This window comes from Vanessa tameamea, chromosome 7 (assembly GCF_037043105.1).
Source record: "Vanessa tameamea isolate UH-Manoa-2023 chromosome 7, ilVanTame1 primary haplotype, whole genome shotgun sequence".
NCBI classification, from domain to species: domain Eukaryota; kingdom Metazoa; phylum Arthropoda; class Insecta; order Lepidoptera; family Nymphalidae; genus Vanessa; species Vanessa tameamea.
The window spans coordinates 5,232,443-5,246,719 of NC_087315.1; the positions used below are offsets into that span (position 1 = coordinate 5,232,443).

Below are 14,277 nucleotides of genomic sequence, written 5' to 3' on the forward strand. Positions count from 1 at the left end.
GGGATACAAGTACGCTGTTTTTATAATAGGTTTTATGTCAGTTTTGCCGAATTTAATTTTCGTATAAATGCGCTACGGTAATCTACTTTAATCGTATAAATTTACTATTAATGAAATACTGACGGATTACTCTCCATTAGCCTAGGGCAGAATTTTAATTAAAAAAAATGGCAAAAACAAAACATGTTTTCTAAAAATAATTTTAAAAAGTTGGAGCCCTATTCCATTCCATCACAAATTACTGTCAAACAAAAAAAAATAATATTCATACCATTTCGTTATAGTTAATTTTACATAAAATGAATTAAGCTTAAATCATGATAGATTCATGAATTTTATAATAAATTATGTCACTAACTTTTTTAAGCAAACAATTTTAGGCTTAAGCTACTTTGATATATATATATAAATTCTACGAAAAAAACATACGTACCTTTTCAAATTTAGAAGTGAACTGTTGTTTGAAGCACGCTTTGTTTAATATCTGGAATGAAATAAACGCTGAGTTAGAAAAAGTTAAAAAATCCACATCATTTGTTTGCCTGAAATCGATTCTAATTACATTTTCCGAACTAACGATATCGACCTGACAATAACACTAATATGGTTCAAAGCATGAATAATTATATAATACTTAAGCATTACATTCAATTCAATTAAACGTAATATCTATAGTACGAAACCACAAAAATGATAATTTACAAACCAATTAGGAGGTGAAGTTTTCCGCTGTTGGTATTGCGGTCGGGAATCTAAACTAATAATGAATTGTTTGACGGGGCTTCGCTATTATAGCTTAAAAATATAAAATAGATCCCTGATTTTAGTTATGAACAAAGGTTTCTCATCGAAGTTAGATCTGTTTCTGACCAATAATCATTCTTATTTAATATTGATAATATAATTTTTGTATATTAAATAAAAATTGCGGTAGACAATACTATGATTAGGTTATATTTATTCCCGCAGAGCATATTTCACGACGTCACGATAATGTCAATCAATTCTCAAAGTTTTATTTATACAGCGCTATGAAAATTCAAAATAGTCATTAATAGGGACGAGAATGAACTAAATTTTCCTTAATTTATATTGATTACTCCACTCAAAAACTTATTTCAGAATTAAATAGCGATCGATAAGACAGAGGATTCCGTAATGGTTCTGTTTTAATGATCATCTACTATATAAATTTAAAGTAAAAAGTAAGTAAGTTATGAAATATCTCACTGCTGGGCGTCCTCTCCTTTTGAGGATAAGGTTTAAATCTTATGTCACCACGCTGATCTAATGCGGGTTGGTGTATGATTTTTCAAGTAATCCGAACTCACGAAGACTGTACATAGCTGTCTAAGTATTGATTAATTCTATGTAAAAAAAAAATAGTTATACATTTTTTTAGTTTGTCTTTTAACATTTTAATAATATAAATATGTATTGCTTTACCGAGATTTGAGACTTCCGTGAGGGACTTGTGTATTAGTTGGTTTGCATTTGAGTCAAGTTTTCGAAAGATTTCGAAATCTTGAGAAATCATTGAGATTTTTTTATTATTTTAGCTAATATGAATAACAAATATTTTCGCTTAAGCAAGTATCGTACAACTTTGACGTTCCTGAAACTAATATTAAATATACAAAATTTGTTTTTATATCATACTTGTTCTTTTGTTATACTTTTGAACCATTTTTTATTTCATTTTGTAAAAAAATATTTGCTTTAATATTTTTATTATTATATTTTTTAGTATTGTTTTATTTATACTTATAATCAATACTGTGGTTTATGTTTAGCGTCTTTGTCATAGCCAACACATAAGCCATTTTACTAAGTGGCTGTTAGTTGGATGTTTAATAAACAGTTCGATATTAATAAACAATTCTATTTTAAACAGATATATTTACAACTTACTAAATTTAATTAAAGTAAGAAGCGGAAAAAACACGGTTGTTACGAATATCTAAAAAGAAAATATATTTTATACTATCTAATAGATGTCATGTTATTTTTGGCGGTTTTTAGTGAAAATATCATGTTATCTTGTCCACAATGTCACGATAGCTCGTTCAATACGTAATCCGGCTGTCTGTTCTACGATCGAGGGTCCTAAGCAAACCACTCTTACATCGAGTGTTTGCATCCACACCAATAGAGCGTTCGGAGATTTCTTCGGTGAATTGTGTTTGGTTCTTGTTCACCTGTCAGATCCTTTGTTTTATTAAACATCAGGTGCTCTTTCAAAATGAGTTTGTTAATAAAATTTATCTGCCAGTGGAGTTATCTACTCAAGGCTTTATACTTAGTACACTCACGCTAGTTGTTTCATAACATTACGTAAAAATTTTTGAGCTTAATTTGTGTTTATAATTCATCTCGTGCTCGGCGGTGAAGGAAAACATCGTGAGGAAACCTGCATGTGTCTAATTTCAACGAAATTCTGCCACATGTGTATTCCACCAACCCGCATTGGAGCAGCGTGGCGGAATATGCTCCAAACCTTCTCCTCAAAGGGAGAGGAGGCCTTAGCCCAGCAGTGGGAAATTTACAGGCTGCTAATGTAAAAATGTTTTCAAGGATGAATGAGACCATATAATTGCAGAAAAATAGACCTAACATCTAAATTCCATGGGTTGGTTAGCGTATTGAGAATATGAGGAATATTTCTTTTGATAATATCATGAGGTGTTTGTGACCAATTACGCCTAATATGATACGTGCCTTCTTGTTATTTCTGTAATAAAAACCGCTTAAAAGAAAGGATTCAATATCGTAAATAATCGATAAAAATGTTTGAACATACTACTTAGTTTAATAGTATATTAATTAAAATGAGTACGTTAATTTGTTCAATATCCCCAATACAGCTGTATAACGAAAGGCAGTATGGAAATTTAATTGAAGTTTTGATTAAGCACTATCGCACATGATAGAGGCGTCGAACGTTTTTCAGCGAAAATGTACCATTATTTTGCATAAATCAATATTTGACGACTATCTTTACCGATTTAATAAACTTAATAAAAAAATCCCAATATATAACAAATTATGTGACATCAAAAACGTACATATAATTTAATTCCAACTATGTTAATAATGCGGCTAAACCAAACTTAGGTTAAATAATAAAACATATTATTTTGCCAAAAATATTGTTTTCGAAATTTCAGAAAGTAATACCAGGTTACTTTTTAATCACATAGGTAAGCAGACGAGCAAATGGGCCACCTCGTAAGTGCCCAACGCCGCTTGTGTAAAAGATATTCCAATCGATATGGAATGCCAAAATCCGTTTCTGCCCTACTGCATTCATGCGAAACAAAGATCAATTAACAAAAATATAAGCTACTAGTTGTCGTCTGTGGGTTCACTCGCATTTTAGGTTGGTCGTCAGCTGTTAGGTATAAAAAAGCCTAAGTCCCTCCTTGGGGTTCAGGTTTCCTTCATACCAATTTTCATCAGTATAGACAGAGACAGACAGACAGACCAAAATATTTTGCTGATAAATGCATAATATTTGTCCCCTGTTTCATTTTTCGTTTTACAAGTGAATGCTGATGTATTTCTTTGTACCAACGTTACGCACACCAGATCAGAAGGAGTTATTTACGCATCTAAGAACAATATTTATGTTTTTAAAATATGTTTCGAATAAAAACATACACGAACATCATTTTAAATAAACTATTTTCGTACAAGAATTATAAATATTATTATGTTGTTCTTAAACTATAATTTCTAATTTTTTCCTTACGTAAAGACACGTATCTAATAGTTGGGCAGAATTTTATTTATCTGATAATTTGAAGATTTATCGAGAAAACATTGGGCAGACCTTCACATATATTTTTTTCGAATTGTCAGTAGCTTTTGGCCATAGTAGCCTCTACAGCGTCACCAGGCAGAGCAGAGGTTAATTCCCTTGTGACATATGAATTCAAACAAACATTTTTTTATCGATGTTTTGCTTGAATCTGTTATTTGCTCAAGGAGCATTGATTATCTTGTCATATTTTAGCATTTAGAGTCAGTGAGAAGACAGAATTGTAATTGAAATTTAATTTTTTTTGGGCATCGTAAAATTACGCTTAAAATATGTGTGTCAGCATCAATCTTATTCAGTGTCCTTTACACTAAAAATGTCTAGTATTCGACCTTGGCGGGTAGAGTACAAATAATTGGGGTGACGCTTGGGTTGAAGATAAATTTGTGTCCTAAATAAACATTGCTTAGAATTGATCCCTGAATGTCATGATGTTGTGCCTTAAAATATTAATCAAAAAGTTAATAATACTAGTAGCAATTTATTAACGTAAAACGCTGTTATACCTTTGCAACATTAATAAAAAACGAGAATATGCTTTTTTAAAATTCTGTTTTAAAAAATATCTATCAATGCGAAATTGATAACGGACGGTTTAATTCCAAAATCCATTTTTGTTTCATTCACCGAACAAAGATCCTTTGGCATTTGATTGACGTTTAATTTTCCTAAAAGTTTAAGTGTTTGTTTTTTTTTATAGTAAAACTATGTGAAGTACGTAAATACTGGATTTATTTTTAATATATTTGTGGATAGCGCGATCAAAACTTCGTAGGTGTTTTATTTCAATAAATTAACCTATAATTGTATTCTGCTAGCATTGGCAAAATGGTGGGGAGTAAAATGTAATAAATTGATATTAGGTGTTTTTTTAATAATAATGTATTTATTTACTTCGCTTAAATTTTACATAAAGTAATTAAATATATCATAGTTAGAATAAATATGTGGATAGAAGTATTGTAATCACTTTAAAAAATAAATATATTTAAATGCTTCTCACTCTAAATCTCATGTTCATACAATAATTTTCGCAGTAGTTAGATCGCGTTCATCTTAACTGATGATCGTGTGTTAAAACCCAGGCAAGCACCACAATTTTCATGTGCTTATTTTGTGTTCGTGAAGGAAAACATCGTGAGGAAACTTATATGTGATTTATTACAAAGAAATTATGCCATGTATATCCACCAAACCGCATTGGAGTAGCGTGGTGGCGCAGACTCCAAACATTCTCCCTAAAAGGCAGAGAAGGACTTAGTGCAGCAGTGGGACACTTTTTGTATATAATAATTTTGAATGAAAGCAGTTTCAGTATAAAAATTAGTTATTTTTATAAGTGTTCTGAGGAGCTTAACCTTGTTGTAAGGGGCGTTAAATAAGGATTTAGTTGAATTTCAAAGCCATCTTATACTTTAGAAGAAGCGAGTGATCAAACGTACATACGAGAAAAGTGGGCAGCCGAGAAACAGAAGACGCCCGCAAGCCACGTGCTAGATAGCCGTTTCAAAATATTAAGAACGAGGCTTAGATCTTCTATCAGACAAACCAAGATAAGACGGACTAGGCGCCTTAGAACAAGGAGGCCGACTCCAAATGAAATGAGAAAAGGCACAGAAGAAGAAGATCATATAGATAGATATGTAAAAGAATGCTTCATTCATTTCATTCATGCATATTTAATAGTAACTTAAACTTAGACTGTGTGTGCTCATTAAATTATATTTGACCACAACATGTACAAGGAGGAAGCTGTATATACATAATCATCGAGCATGTTAGGATCTGAACATTTTAGTCATGATAAAATTGTAATGAATGCAGATCCGATCTAAATATGTACCCGCATTAAATCGCATAAGAATCAAGTACATCATTAAAACTATATTTGATATCGAAACAGTTTTAAAAAAATATATTTTCTAAATTTTGTTCGTACATATTTAGTACGAAGTTAACAAATAAAACAATTCATTATTATTACTGCTGCAGATTCCAATTTTCTTTCTAACTTTGTCCTCGACGTTATCTCCTTATCAACGTTGAATGCTTCGTTAAATATAATTAATTAACGTTTTACTCTAACTGCCTAGTTAATTAAGTAACTAGCTTATAAGGCAGATCTATGTATTTATTTTTATATATTTCTGTCAAGGCATTCTCAGTCCTTAGATTGGACTGTGGTACTGTTTACACTTCCAGCCTCGGAAAATACGTTTGTATTATACTTGAACTCATTCTGCTCGTGATAGTTAACCTACCTTTTGGACTTTGGATTATGCCAGTAGGATATAATAAAATACATTCTGTATATGTACACTATAAAATGTTAATTCAAAGGAGGTTGTCCGATGATGATAATATCATCATCTTATATGTAAACCTTTATGATAGGGTTCTGTAGAACGAATTTACATAATTATAATTACAATACAAACTTGTACCAATATCCAAAAGTCTATTGTACTGTATTATTGTGATATTGTTGTGCCAAAGTGGTTCAAGATAAAGATCTCGATTAAGTGGTCTTGATTGGGTCACGAGATTGCCGTCGTTTGAGTGGAGAGCACTGTTAGGATTGTTTAAGTTTGAACGATAGACGTACTGTTTCGATGACACTCTCAGTGATAATAATAAGTGGTGCTCTGTTGTTAAACTACTAATCCTAAACAAATATTATTAAAAAAATAAATACTGCATAATTTTTATTATCGCTTGTAAGATGATATTGATTGATGTTTCTATTACCTGTGTGTTCGTTTGAAACGTCAGGTAAATAAACTTTCTAGACGAATGGCCCCGGTATTGGAGTGAAACGCAAACAGAAACTCGGAATAAATGGCGTATGAAAGTTAGGGAGAAAACGCTCTCTTAACAATAATCTACACCATTCAATAAAAAAAAACATTTGATTTTTTCAATGACATATTGATATTTAGTTGGCTGAATGAAACAAATCTGTAACATAACTTATTTCTGTGAAATTACATCAATGAAATTTATGTTCATGTCTTTATAAGTAGCGGACTCCGTCAATCTTTCATGTTTACATTCAAAAAACAAATTTAATTATTTTGTTTAGATCAAACCGAATTCAATAAGTGGATTTATGAATATTAAATTTTATATAATTTCAATAAGCTTCCATCTATCAAGGCCTTAAAGATTAATCTGTACAAAACTTTTACGTTTAATTAAATTCGTTACGTTTAAACTGGTTTATATACAATTCATTATATGAAAATATTATTTTATTAATCGTGAAAAATGTGAGAAGTAAATTTCAATTGCGAGTATCATTCAACCGTCGGGGGCCACCAGTAATGAGAACAACGGAACTTCCACCAACTCGTTTACCTGGTGCGGATTAAAGTACATTAAACTATGTAATAGAGGCTGGCGGTCTGGATAGTTTATTTTTTAACTAGCGGGTTGCGAGAAAAGTCGTAATTAACGCGGCTTTCACGATGCGACGACCTCCAAGCGCCTCCTTATAGGATTGTTATTATGACGTGAATATAAAACTGCTATGTTACAAAATGAAAAAAATACTTTCTTTTGGTTATTAACCTCGTTTTTTGTTTGTTTTATGACGTATTATGTCGAAGTAACTTTTTAAAATACAATTAATTAGTCGCTTTTTTTTGTATAACATTATACTATTTGATATAATTATTGTTACGAGGTAAAGGTAAAAGTTCTACAAGTATAATTATATTTCGAGAAGTTGTTCATATAAACATAGATGATTTTATTTATTTTATTATATAATGGAAGAAAAGCAATTACTTTACAAAATACATAAACCTAATTTAAATTTTGTCGTGATGCGACGCAGCTTATAAGATGAATCACATATCACTGTCATTTCCTCTGTAATTATATTATGCAGATTAAAAAAAAAAAAAGAAGGGTGACACTTTATCGTCATACAATAGCTGTGACGCTTTATAACTTTTTCTTCACATTCAACCGACTTAAAAAAAAAGTAAAGTTTTCTATTTGCTCCGTATTATTGCATATTCGTGATATTATCAGAAATAACAGAAACGACATCATGATTCTTTGACTGGGTTAATTTATACTAATATTACAGATGCGAAACTCTCTCTGTCTGTTTGTCTGTCTGTCTGTTGCTCTCTTACGACTAAATCTACCAAGTGAAATTGAAATTTGGTACGAACCAAGTTTAAACTTTAAGGAACTTTTTTATGTCCAATACCTGACGACTGATCTCTAAAATGCGAACAAAGCTGCGAGCAACAACTTGTAATTTATATTATGGGAAGGTTCTATAATAAATATTAAAGCACCATCCTACTGAAAAGACCAATTTATAATAATAATAATTTTGTATTCCATATAAATTATTTTACTTAAAAAAATGTTTAGAATCAGTCGCGAGTAAATAAAACTCAAGAATTTCAAATTTTATTCGGTGACTTGTGCCCGTTTGCGTTGATTCTATAAATTTTTAATTTATCAATTAGCTTTAAAAGCAAAATGTATTTTTTATTGAATTCGAGAAAACAATCGATTAAAGTAAGCTTTTTAAAAAATTATCGAAACAAAATAATTATAATTCGACTTTGTACTTTAATTTATTAAATATGAGATGAATAGTTTGAACATATTGAAAGACTCACTAAGTGAATCACAGCACGTGGATGTCGTAAGAATAGACAGAATGAACTTTTGTTAAACGCATCAATTTATTGAAATCATTAGCACTTTTGTAACCCGATTGACGATGAGATAGGAATAAAAGCAGTTGAAGACCTGACTTAGAAGGCAGGCGGATGGCGGATCAAAAATATGTTAAGTTTGTCTGCTGCTTATTACACTATAATAACATAATACATAATCAGCCTGTAAATTTCCCACTGCTGGGCTAAGGTCTCTTCTCCCGTTGAGGAGAAGGTATGGAGCATATTCCACCACGCTGCTCCAATGCGGGTTGGTGGAATACACATGTGGCAGAATTTCGTTGAAATTAGACACATGCAGGTTTCCTCACGATGTTTTCCTTCATCGCCGAGCACGAGATGAATTATAAACACAAATTAAGCACATGAAAACTCAGTGGTGCCTGCCTGGGTTTGAACCTGAAATCATCGGTTAAGATGCACGCGTCCTAACCACTGCGCCATCTCGGCTCTTATTACACTTATTACACTATACTACAAATAAATTGTATAAGGTAAGACGAATATTATGATATTTACTAAAGCTTATAATTTGCTTTAGAAACTTAACGCACAAACGTAATCATTAACTTCGAATGTTTTGATCTTTGAAGTTAGGTAATTTGTAATATGAACAACAGTCATTTTATTTTATAAATCCTGTTAAAAGGCCATTGTGAACTAACATAAGCTACATCAGACCGCCATTATCGGTATCCTTTTGATTAAAGTCAATCCCCTAAGTAATTTTAATAGTGTATGAAACCAAAAGTTTATCAAAGATTTCTAAGAAAAACTCACAAAACAGAAGTACCCAACGTAAAAGATCCACGTAAATTAATGTTTCGAGAGACAGAAAGAGGAATAAAACTTTTTGAGTATAAATTTGCAGACTCTGGTTGAAATATTGAGAAATATTAAGAAAAATATTGTGTCTGCTAGAAACGAACTCGCGATGTTTCTTTAAGCATTTTTAATAAGAAAACAATTTACAAATTTAAATATATATTATTGTTTTATGATTGAGTTTTTTTTTTTCTATCTTTATTTATACATAAAGTTATTTTCGTTATACGTAAATTGTTTTATGTTATGTGTGTTTATATTTTGTAAAAATTTGCACTACCCAATTTTTTTATTCAAATCACGCTTTTAATCAGCTGGATATCATGTGTTCCAACTGTAAAAACTCCATCATAGAGTTAATAAAATACAATTGAAGTATTACCATAAATAAGTGTTAATATTCAAATTTCAGATAAAATTATATAATTTTGAAACTAAAATACCACAAAAGAACAGCAAAATATTAAACGTAACTTTAAGATAACAGTCTTATATAAACAACTATAATATAATTATGTACAAATAGTAGTAATCCATCCGTATATATAACATATATTAATATAAAATTTGCATCTTTGAGTTAATTTTGTTTGTACGCTACGCTTATTTATTTACATTTTTAATAAAAATTGAGTTAAATATTTCGCTGCTGGGTAAGCGGTAATGAAGTTTTTTATTAAGGGATTATGAATGTATTAGTGTTGGAAATTGACCCAGTACGTTCATTTTATGAGAAGATTTTAATACAAGCGTATTCTAGTAACTCATAGAATATATATTTGTCATAAATACTTTTTTTTAATGAATAACTTAAAGCCATACAATATATAAAATTAAATTAGTGATTATTTCGACAGATATATGAAAATCTTATATTTTCAAATTTAATAGATTAATTTCCATAATACGATAGCTAAATGGACGTGATTCAAAGTATTTACAACAAACGTAATAATTAATAATAGTATATAAAGGAAAAAAATACGTTTAATATATTCAAACATAAATATGTAAGTAGTTACTGTCGTATCTCATTTAAGCGTTCACCAGGTGCACATTAAGCCGACTGTATAGAGCCCTGTGGCTTCACCGAAATTGAATTTAAAAAATATTACCGACTCGCGAACCGTTGGCCGCTATCCAAAAGACAATACAAAATGTCTTGCATATTCATTTTACAGAAATGAATACATACAAAGTAAAAAGAGCTTTGAAAACAGAACTTATTAGCAAAGCGGTAAAAAGAAGCCCCTTAAGATCTCAACTGCAGGATAAAATTCTTCTTAATGAACGCTGTAGCTGGTGTCGGTTTAATTAAATACCGTACTCAATGTAATCTGATCATTTCTATTTAAATCTATAACTCGAATATCCTGCAAATCAACAAATTTAAAATACTATCGATGTTAAACAGTAAAGTTGCATTTATTTTGTCAAATAATGAGTACTGATGTAAGAAGAACAGAAAGTTATTTACAAATATTATAAATGATATCAAAATTACTGAGGTGAAGGGAAAATCTTATGGGTTCGCGTCAACGATATGCTCATGACTGGCGCATGCGTAGAGACCGTGTGCTGTGCGCGTTAGACGCTTTTTGGATGGCTGAAACCTCGTGTGTTCGCGTCACCGACATGCTTAATAGCTATACAGCTGACGTATTGTGTAACATTAGTGCTGCGTATACCTTTTGTTTACCAAATGATGGTTATTTTTTGAATTTTTAATTTGAAACATCATGTAATTTCAAATTTTAACTATTACTAAAAGTTCTAAGTTTTCACTTCTATCGGCTGGCCCTATAACTGCCATAATATTGTTTTTAGAATCAATTATGAAAATATAATTGATGTACCTACTTTTATTTTTCGTTTTATTATTTTTTCACTTTTCGTAAAGTTTCGTAATGAAGTAATATTGTGTAGACAACAACGAACGCTCACGGCTGAATAATGTCTGAGTGTACTCGATCCGTGATGTTTTGGAAGCAAAGCAATACACTGTTGCCGCCAGAAGTTTTTACATTAGCTTGCACCGAGTCTGTTTATTTTGTGCCTTCGAACCTGTTTTCAAACTACGACGCATAAGTTGGAGGTCTCGTTTCAAACTCTTTGCCCTCGCCCGGTAAAATTTTAATCACAAAGAGACAAAAGAGATTAAGGTATCTGTATTCAGAAACTTTCAAACGGATCGGTTCAAAGTTTTTATTTCGTTTATGCAATGAAAAAATTTTTTTACGTTCATTTAGTCAAACGCGTTCTCGTTTAGAAAAATCTGATATGAGTTTCATAAAGTTACTTCGACGCGATGAGTTCATTTCGTAGCATTATTCAGAAGAAGTATTCAGTTGAATACGTTACCTAAAAACTTTAACAGCATTGTAAATTAGATTACTATTGAAAATCATTCTTGCATACTTTAACGTTCTAATGAAAAAAATAGTTCTTTGATATTATGTTAAAGGCTTACGATATAGCAGTATACATTATTTCTAGATTAAGTAAAATAATTTTACTACAATAGATACATATATGACCATATACATATATACAAGGAATATAAGTCATAAAAAGCAAATGATTAGAATTTTGAAATTTGTTTTTACTAATGTGTTTAAAGATTTCACTCGTTGCAATGACGCAAACGTAACTAACAATTATATATTATTCCACATAATTACGCATATAATATAAGCCGTTCCGATGTATGTAATTCAAACTGTCGCTTGAACTGTTTTTAATGAAAAAATCCGCTATTGCTACAAATAAAGCGTTACGAATGAAATTGTATGTCAATATTGGCCAATATGTGAATGATATTTTGCAAACATTTGCGGTAGGGTTCATTCGACTTTGTTGGATATTCAATTGTATGTACGTGTAGACGCAGCATTAATTAACACCTTAAAACGATGTTAAATAATAATAGATTTCAGTTGCCATTTTCATTGCACATCGTACTGATATCAACCCAGCTTGATATTTTAATTATTATGCTATTCAACTGTGATCATATTAATGTACGTTTATTCACGTAATTTATTTATACTTGGACATAAATAAGTGGTTACATAGAATAAAATAATGGGTTTATTTTATTCTAAGAACATATTTATATTAATAACAGTTGAGAGTCTCTCTGGACGATATACTGTTGTTTTATTAAATTAATATTGCTCTGAAAAAAATATTTACTATCTCTATTTACAACGTCCATTTTCTTTGCTGGCTGCATAATAAGAATAATGCAAGAACAGGAGTGACATCATTTAAATTCAGTTTTGAGAGAGAACCAGGTGGAAGCAATTTTTTTCACGTAGATTTTAATAAACAGAGCTCCATTTTTTTTAATACGTTATTTTACGTTATTTTCGTCGTTTTGTATTTTACAAATTAACAAGTTCGTATAATTATATATTTCATTAGCTTCTAACCATGGAATAATTAGATTATTATTTATCAAGCGTTCCCTTTTAAAGTAAGTAAGTATGGCCTCGGACCAAAAGATCCACCTTGAAACAATAAACTAAAATATTATTAAAGATATATTCAATGGTTTAGTAGTTTGAACGCGAATCGGCAAAACAAATTAAAAAAGCTTGGTTCCTAATAATCGTAGTATTGTATCTTATTGAGGCAGTTTAAATATGAAGAAAAATATTGTATCACAATCAAAACAATAAAATTGTAATTGATAAAACCGTTTTATCGTTTCAATGAATTGGAATACTTTAAATAAAACTATGTTGCTTGCGAAGATTTATATGTATTTGCAGCATTTACTTTATCGGCTCGGCTACATGAAAAGAATAATAGAGGTACTTTGAATTAATTTTACAGAATGACTCCTGGTGGAAGCTTTATCGCATTGTTTTTATGCAACTAAGTATAAAAACCTCTTTAGCTATTTAACATTTGAAAAGTATTTCTTACGTTTCTAGTTAAAAAAGTAGTTCATTTAAATTTATTTAGCCGTTTCATTAAACTCTTCGTTTCACTGGTATTTCGTTCGCTAAAGCGGCCACGTGTTAATTGATTCATAACATTCAAGATTTTCAATTTCAAAGGCGAATATTAATAAGATTGCTCGGTCGGTTAGAGCAATAATGAGTTTTCAGAATAACATTTTACCAAAATGAAATCTTTCTGAGTTCCGCTTTATTTCGTAACGAATTTGAATAAAATTTGATGATGTCGCAACTTAACATTTAATTATCGAAACACTTAAAGATTAGATTCTATACATTTTGACATTTTTTTTAATTTTCACATTGTTGCATTTTAACTTCTATAAATTATCGAAAAACAAAACAATTAAAGATTAGCGAGATGCTGAGAAGTTGAGATGAGAGATAAGGGATAAGTTTGTTATTTCGAAATGATTAACATTAAATATATGTCAAAGTATTTTATGGTAGTCAAACAATATAACCTAATTGTAAAATCGTCAATAATATTGTGCAAGTGACATTTCTCTTTTTTGAATTTTTTAAAAAAATATTCTTACGTTTATTAATGACGTTTTGTATTGTATTATCGGATACTATTTATCGATAAAGGAGCCACTAGAAATTTATGAATTTCTTCAGTAATTTAACAAAGAAATTGCTGTACAAATTATTATACATTAAGAAATTTCCAACCGTGTATTGAACAGTATGAAGAGTAACTTAGACGAAATTATTATAAAATTTTAACGCCAGGGAGTTTTAATCACGGGGCGTTTTCTGAAAATTAATACGGCCACTCACTGCGAGTAAGGGCCTACCTTTTTGTATGAGTAAACATAATTTCATGACAGTTTAATTAAATCTCTAATTTTGAGGTATTATATTTTGAATAGCTTTCAGTGTTTGGGTTTTAATTATTCGATTTATTCTAGTTGATAATTCAGTGAAGTAAAATAAACATTTTTTTAATTATTCA

The 14,277-nt window shown here is 30.3% G+C and overlaps 1 protein-coding gene across 1 annotated transcript in view; it reads right to left on the minus strand.

Moving 5' to 3' along the window:
• The window catches only part of LOC113401342 (poly(rC)-binding protein 3), a 188,868-nt gene that overhangs the window by 59,265 nt on the left and 115,326 nt on the right, over window positions 1-14,277 (minus strand). The window contains exon 3 of the mRNA XM_064215377.1: window positions 434-484. The gene's annotated coding sequence lies outside the window, so the exon portion shown is untranslated. The remainder of the gene's footprint in view (window positions 1-433; window positions 485-14,277) is intronic.